Source organism: Polistes fuscatus, unplaced genomic scaffold (assembly GCF_010416935.1).
Source record: "Polistes fuscatus isolate 324 unplaced genomic scaffold, CU_Pfus_HIC Scaffold21, whole genome shotgun sequence".
Taxonomy (NCBI): domain Eukaryota; kingdom Metazoa; phylum Arthropoda; class Insecta; order Hymenoptera; family Vespidae; genus Polistes; species Polistes fuscatus.
Window position 1 is genome coordinate 2095481 of NW_025113098.1, and position 8719 is coordinate 2104199.

General features: G+C 27.4%; 1 pseudogene; it reads left to right on the forward strand.

Moving 5' to 3' along the window:
- Positions 1-1761: 1761 nt before the first annotated feature.
- Positions 1762-4436, forward strand: LOC122517755 (annotated as a pseudogene).
- Positions 4437-8719: the final 4283 nt, after the last annotated feature.

The window sequence follows — 8719 nt, forward strand, 5'->3', positions numbered from 1 at the left end:
AATCAAGAATAATATATTCTCATTCTTTACTAATTATTCTTACTTATAACAATCACGAATGATGATAATTAACTGATTCATTAATTACAAAAATATATTCGTAAAATTGTTCAATAATAATTATTACGAATATAACAACACATATATACACACACATGTAGTATTACATAAATTCCATATGTGATTTAATTAAATCACCTATTACATTTTATTCTTCATATACGTGCATCAATAATATAAATCACCATAAATCAAAAGAAATAGAAAAAGAAAAAGGATAACGGGGGGGTACGAAGTGCAACGAGATTTATCTGGGTTGTTTTTATTGTTCGATTAAATAATAGAAGGTAGAGGATAACGATATACAACAAATATGTATAAAAAAAAAGAAAAAGAGAAAAAAAATAAAGTCTCTTTCTAGATGATGTCAAACGAGTCCAAAGTGGGAGGTGGCAGGGTGGCGGGGTGGCAGGGGGGGAAGAGTCGTTAAAGAGGAAGGTCGAAGTCCCCCCACGTGTTTCAATTCAAGGTCTCTGTTATGTTAGATTCTTTTTCCTCTTCCCTCCTCCTCCTCTTCCTCTTCCTCTTCTTCCTTCCTCCTCGTTCGTATCCCACCTTATCAACCTTTCTTTTTCTTTCTTTATTATTGCTTTCTCTCTCTCTCTCTTTCTCTTCCTCTATCTATTCGTTCGTTCTTGACTTTTACGTAAGCAAAATAAAAGGATGAAAAAGAATGATACCAAAGCAAACCTCATTGAATTTACCATCACGGATGCTTCGTTTTCTTCGAAAGAACATGCCAACGCACGTAAACCGGTATTCGAGCCTCCTCTATATTCCCATCTTCTTTTCCTCATTCTCCTCACCCTTCTCCTCCTCCTCCTCCTTCTCCTCCTCCTTATCCCCTTCTTTCCTTCTCTATCTCTTTCATTATATCTTATTCTATACTAAAGCAACACACTCTGAATTTACCGTTGGATTCCTGTTCAAGTATATATATGTATACATATTCGTAACTTTAAATGTCCCTTCGCTAACACACCGACAACACACCCTTCAAAGTAAAGTTAAGTCCTTCGATCATCATCCCCCTTCATATATATACTCGTAAACTCCACTTCGTTTTTTGTATAGAATAGGGTGTCAGATGTTTTATTTTTCTTTTTATTTTTCTTCTTATTTTATATAAACGTTTTGAGTATATTTTACATTTGAAAATATATAAGTCACTAGGTTTATTCAAATAAAAATTTATAGAGATCTATATATATCGTATTACTGTGTGTATATATAAATATTGTATTTAAGGATAATTATTTAATGGGTTTTGTTATATTGAAAATCATGAATAAACGTATTCTTCGTTTAAACGCCCTGACCTCGATCCAAATAGATTCTTTTTTTTTTTTACACTTGACGTTACGACAGAATAAATATTAGTTGTAGAAATGAATAAAAATCTATTAATTTTGATGGTGTAATAATAAACAACATACTTTTAATATGGTAACAATTTTTTGTTTATTATTTATTTATTATCATTATTATAATTTTAATAAAAGTGGATGACAATTTTTATATCGGTTTTACTATTTATATTTAAACATTTGAATCTATATTTAACACATGATCTATATTTGCATAACATTTTGTATTCGCTTTTTTTTTTCTTTAGTTTGAATAATAAATAAAATAATACGTCTGTGTGTGTGTGTGTTATTTAAAAATGATTGTTTAATTTTGTTTTTTTTTTTTTGCGAGGAATCAACTTCAGCAATCGTCAAGCAACACGGAGGATGATCAAAGTTACTCAGATGATCGCAATTCCATCCCCCACGCAAGACAAAGTAAGTCCGAATGTCTTGAAAAATACCACGAATGGATCGAAAAAAGAAACGTGGTAATTTGCCGAAACATGCAGTAAGGATTTTAAGAAAATGGCTATACGATCATAGATACAGCGCATATCCCACCGAAAACGAAAAAATATACCTGAGCAAAGTGACGAATCTCACAGTATTACAGGTAACATTTTATTTATTATTCATTTTATTTTAATGTCTTATTATTTTATATTTCATTTTATATTATTTAATGTAAATTAATTATATATAGTATATATATATATATATATATAATTAGTTTATAAATATAGATTATTTTCAACACGTGATAATGATAATATTACATAAAATCATAGTTATTCGTAACCGCTTTATATAAAAGTATAAAGTAGTACAAAATAAAATAATGCAGGTCGATACGCGTTTTATACCTTAGATATCCAATTTGTATCATTGTTATAATTATAATACTCTGTTACGAAATACATAATAATTGTATAGATTTAAAAAAGATACCACCAAAATCATGTTAACATATTTAAAACATTCAATATTATTATAAGAATATAGAAATTGTTATATACAAGTAGGGGGAGGGGGGGGGGAATTATTTAAACACAGATAACATGAACTTTCTTCAAATGAAATCGACTAAAATCGTTAAAATTATATCGATAAGAAAATAATGACATTAACATATTTAATAATATTTTTCCTTCTGTTATATATAGGTATGCAATTGGTTCATAAACGCCAGAAGGCGTATTTTACCAGAGATGATTCGAAAGGATGGTCTAGATCCTCTCGTATACACCATATCCCGCCGCGGTAAAAAAATGGCTGCGAATTATCAGCAATCGGCGGGAAATAAAAGAAACAACAACCAAAATTGGGATCCCTCAAATGTATCCCGTAAATCTTCTAATAAAAAAGAAAGAGGGATCACGACTACGACGATCCAAGCATATCTAAGGACGAATATGTGTAAGTTCATTTTTAATAATCACGCTTCCTTTATAATCTCCTTTATGTTGTAAGACTAATTATTTGTGGAGGTGGAAAACGTTAATTATGCATCATATTTACGAATGAACGAACGAATGTTACAGTGCGAGTGTGCGTAAAATATAATTTCATTCATTTAACAAAAATAAATCAATAACTCGGGTGTTGAAAATAATTGTACATAAGCTTCTTTTTGTTTTTTTTTCTTTTCATTTGAAAATCATCCCAGTGTTTTAATAATCAATTATAAAACATCCTATATAGATATAATATGGTTGAATGTTTGAAATAATTAGATATCATTAAATACATGGAAATGCTTCTTCTGCTTCTTCTGCTCATATACGTTAATATACATTTATTTACTAATTGTATATCTAATCGTTAATGATATTTTATACAGAAGCGAAGAGGATAGTATTCATGACTCTGCCAGCAGTTCGCATAGTGAAGAGGAACGAACTGCAAATAATTGGCAAAGTGTCATTGTATATCCTCGGTCACAAGTGGTGCAAGAAGTTTTTGTACCAGTTTACAACACACAACTACACCCAGCACAACGGGGGTAAGAGACCAAAAAAAAAAAGAAGAAGAAAAAAAAACAAATACGCGACAACAACCGTTTTCCACCTTGTTGTATTACATTATCTTCGAAATGATATACAAAAATGAATGTATAATCGATTTCATTTATTTATTAATCCTCTAATTACATTATACGCCACTGAAGTGTCTTTCAATGTAAATCATTTTATTCATTTTCGTCATTTCTAAAGTTTTGACACGCATTATTTTTTTGTTTTTATATCAATGTATTTTAATTTGTTATATAATCTCCCCCTCCCCTACTTGACAATACTACAACTTTTTCATAGTTAGAGATTAATGAAACGTTTCGTTTTTATTTCCTTTATTTTGTTTTGTTCTTTTAGCAATTTCAATATATTTCATATCGTTTTAACATTAATAATTTTCTTTAATTTTCTTTTGTTTTTTTTTTCTTATAGAAATAACACACCAGCAAGAGGAGAACAACACCACTGTCTTGGAACGCGCCAAGACAGCATTTGACAACGACTCCTGACGTACAGCAGGAGACAGAAATTTATACTACCTGCGAACAACAATTCTCAGGATAATCGAGGAGAAAACATCAAACAACAAGATAATCCCGCTCCTCAAATGAACGAAGACGAAATACAATGGGTACTGAAGCATTTACCAGAAAAACGTCGACAAGAACAATCACCTAACGAGGAAGTGCCTAGAGAAGATATAAACCGGTTGCTTCTTCGTGTCGATGTAGCAGTCCTAGTACAGAAAGTTGAAAATGAGGTGAAAAGCAGGAAAGCTGCTGAAGAGGAGCAGAACAAACAAGTTGTTGCGTTTATCCTCGAGGAATTAAGCAACGGTTCTTGAAAAAATCAGCACCACCAAGGACAAAAGACAATAATGCGGTGCTGATTCTGTTGTTAATGTTGTTGTTTCTTTATTATATGTGTATTTTGTTGTGTGGTGATTTTCTTGTCAGTGACTTAAAGACTTCTTCGTACCAATAGACAATGTTGTATAAAGTTAAACTAAAAAGTGAAAAAGAAGAAGAAGAGAGAATTAGAAAGGTGGAAAACAAATCATTGCCATAAAAAAAGAAACAAATTCGTTGTCAAAAGAGTCCAATGCTCGTCGAAATAATTTTTCATTCATTTTTAAAATATCTCTAAAAAATATTTATGTATATATGCGACTCGATAATCGGACTTAACGGAACCCCCCCCCTAATCGTTCCGTTCATTATTATGATTATTAACTGCTGATTTCAAATTTAATATTTTCCGTTTCTTATTGACTACACTATTTAATCTTGTGCTGTATTTTATAATGTATATTACTATGTTCATAACTCATTTTTTTTTAACATATTATTATTATATTATTATTATTATTATATTATTATTTATATTTTTATTATTATAAATATTATATTATAAGTAATAATATCTAAAATCTTACGCATTATCCATATGCGTTTCTCTTTTTATTGACAAAAGAAAATATAATTAAAGTTCTATCTCTTTTTCTAATTTATATCTTTAATTTTTTTTTGTTTTTTTTTTGTTTCTTTCCTTTCTTTTAAATAATTTTCTTTCTTTTTAAATAATTCTATTAAGAGAGAGAAGCGTTTAAAAAAAAAAAGAAAAGAAAGAGAGAACAATTTAGAGAAGCGATAAAAAGAAACGTTTTACATGAAACTAAAAAAATAAAATACGGTGCCAAAAAAAACAGTTAACACAAAATAAAATATACACCTACTATTATTTACTAGAAAAAGAATAAGAGTAGAGAAAAGGGGACAAAAAAATATGAGCGCGGGGTTAACGACGAAATGTATGCACTTTCTATAAAAAAAAAAAAAAAAAAAGAGAAAAGGAAATAGAACGAAATTTAGCCAAAAAAATAATCAATGAAAAGAAGACGCACAGACGTAAACGAAAAATAAAAAGAAGAAGAAAAAAAAAAAAGAAAAGAAAACATGCATCACAAATGTGCCTTTTTTTTCTTAAATGGACTGTTTCAAAAAGCAACGTATCGAATTAAACGTAATTATTGAATTACGTGTAGACTTCGGGAACGATCTCATTCGACTTTTAAAAACAAAAAATTTAATAGTCGTCAATTAATAATAAAACGTCTGCTTTATAGATAAATAATAATAATAATAATAATAATAGAGATAATCCCAATTATAAATAAGTAACAATTAAGCAAAATGAAACGTAAAAAGATGAAAGAAAAAATAGTTAAGGATGAATGAACATCGTCTCCTGAGCTTTATTCAATTTTAAGGCCAGCGTTCCTCGCAGTTTTATAGACGTACATATATAAATACATATAAATATTAATATTTACATATACAGAAGCAAAAAAAAGAGAAAGAAAAAAGAAACACATATGCAGTTAAAAAAAAAAAACATATACGTTTCATATATTTACAAGTAATGAAAAAAGCGTAACATCAAAGTTAACTCGTAATTAAAAATTTAATCGAAATATAACGATTAATAATAAGACAAGAAAAATGACTAATACATTACTTTCCAGTTACACGAGAATTTGTTTTAAAAAAGATATTTTGTGGAAAGAAAATAGTGTTCGATTAAAGTGACGATTAAAGATTATTATTTAACGTCTAAGAGAAAATATATGTATACTGGAAACGAAATAGTAAAAGCTCGATTCTCGGCTTAATTTCATTTACATTTATATAACTATTATTTAATATTTATATTATAATCTTTAAAATCTATCGGTAATATAGTTAAAAACATTTAACCGCTACCTTTTTACATTGGTAATATGATTTTTTGTGTACCTGCAGTTATTAATTTTAATATAATTTATAATAATTCAGTAATTGTAACGCGTAGATCAAAGAATTGTTCCATTATGATCAAAATAATTTTGCATGCAGTCTTACTTGTGTATTTTTGTGTCAACTTTTTAACTACTTCACGTCTTTCCAAGGATGATTTTCTTGTAATAATATAGCACTCAGATTGTGTTGTTTAATAGTGCCAATATGTTAAAAAGTTAAATAAAAGTCTTCAATACGGATGATATAAAATTAAAGCGAAACTTGCGAAAGAGAAGCGAGCTAAGAACGAGAGAAGAAATATAAAAAAAAAAAGAAAAGAAATCGAGTTTTAATACATTCTGATAAGCCTTAAAAAAGAATCGTATCTCTCATTGTTAGATTATTATTTTCCTAATGAAACGATAACTCGATTATTATATAAAAAAAAAAAAGATCACATAGACATATTTTACATAGATAATATTAGAGATACAACAAAAAAAGGAAACACAATTTTTTAGTGTAAGCATTACGGCCTTGTATGCTCCTAAATTTCTAACAATAGGGGCACTCTGTTAAAACAAAAAAAAAAAAATTTTGTAGTAATTGTACAGTAAACTCTCGTATTATAATGCAAAGTTTTTACAATGCACTGTATACAAAATTGATAAATAAGTTTTATCTATTAATTGTCTTTAAATAATTAATTATTATTATTAATGTAAAATATAATTAATTATATATGTTTTCGTTGAAACATTTTTATTAACTTTTTAAACTATGTACTAGTTACGCGTAAAATACAGAAAGTGTGTAAGCAACAATAGTCTGATGAAAAAAAAGAAAAACAAAAAAAGAACAAAATTAATAACAGTTATTCCAAAATATATTAGATTATATCGTGTTTGGTTAGAGAGAAAATATGATATCTTTAAAACACGAGAGATTTCATTTAAAAAAACAGAGTTTACTGTATACCAAATGTTATTCTCAGATGTTTTACTCGTATTCTATATCAAATGATATCCATCTGACTAAAAGCAATCTCATTTTGTATATCAAATTTTAATAATAATTATATAGTTGAAACTTATATATCTCTATGCGAGAGAGTATAAGAATTAAAAAAGAAAAAGGAAAAAACAAAACATGAAAATAAGAAAGATGATGCATCATTATGTTTCAAACTATTTGAGCACGATTTTACGATTAACGAACATTTCTCATTATTAAATGTGTCATATGAATTTTAACAATCCAATTTTCATACTATTTATATTATTAGTATTATTATTATTTCGTTTCTTATAGATTATCGAAAAAAAAAAAAAACTAAAGCGTGTGTTTTAAACGACATCCAACGGATATTATTAGAACACACACACACACACACATACAACACACCGAAAAACACTAATGTAATACATTCGATAGAATGAATGGTGCAGACAACAAAAATGGGTACAAATGCCAAAGACTGTACTTAATAATAATATTAATAATTAATGATAACAAACAAAAACACAACAAAATAACAACAACAAAAAAAATCGAGATAAAAATGACGTTGCTGAGACGCTTTTTCGATACAAAAAAAAAATCCCAAATAAGAAAAGAGAAAGAGAAAGGAAAGGAAAAAAAAAGATGGAAGAAGAAAATGAGAATGAGAGAGAATCATAAATAGAATAAATAAATTAAAAAGTACAAATTTCTATGTCCGAACGTTAAATAATAGGACATATTCTTTACAAAATAGTGTTTTACATTATTAATATTAATTCATTAGAAAAAAAAATTGAAAAAAAAAAACCGGAGCATTTTTGTGTATATATATATAAAAAAGAAGAAAGAAAAAAATGCTTGCCATGAAAGGTGCGAAGAAACGAACAAACAAACAAAATGTAAATGTAATATAATCTTACATTACATTACATTACATTTATTTTATATTCGCATGTATTCTTTCATAAAAATAATTATGATTAGAAGAAGAAGAAAGAAAAACGTAGTTAAGTAAGTTAGTCAATTAGTTTAATGATATAGATTAAAAGAAAAAAAAGAAAAAGGAGAGAGAAAGAGAGAGAAAATGAGAGTGATAGAAGAGAACTAATAATTAGATTGAAAAATTGTATCGATGCTTTTCTTCTACTTGAAATTCCCTTTTTTTTATCTTTATAGTCTAATGGATAAATGAAAGGTGAAAATAAGGGAAACTTAAAGAAAAAGCATCGATACAAAGATACATTAACGATAAAAAACTTTATAAAATGTTAGTCAATGCTTTTCAACCCTTTATAGATAGATTTGAATTTAAGATTGTTCAATATAATAAGATTGAATTTATTCGTGTATAAAATTATGTTAATAATTAAACATAGAATTATAACGACAAATTTTGATTCGAATATTATTCTACGTTGTTGTTTCTGCTTAAGAACAAAGGAAGAGAATAATAAATAGAGATATTATAAATATTAATTATAAGTATAAACATATATTATATATATTTATTTTTTTT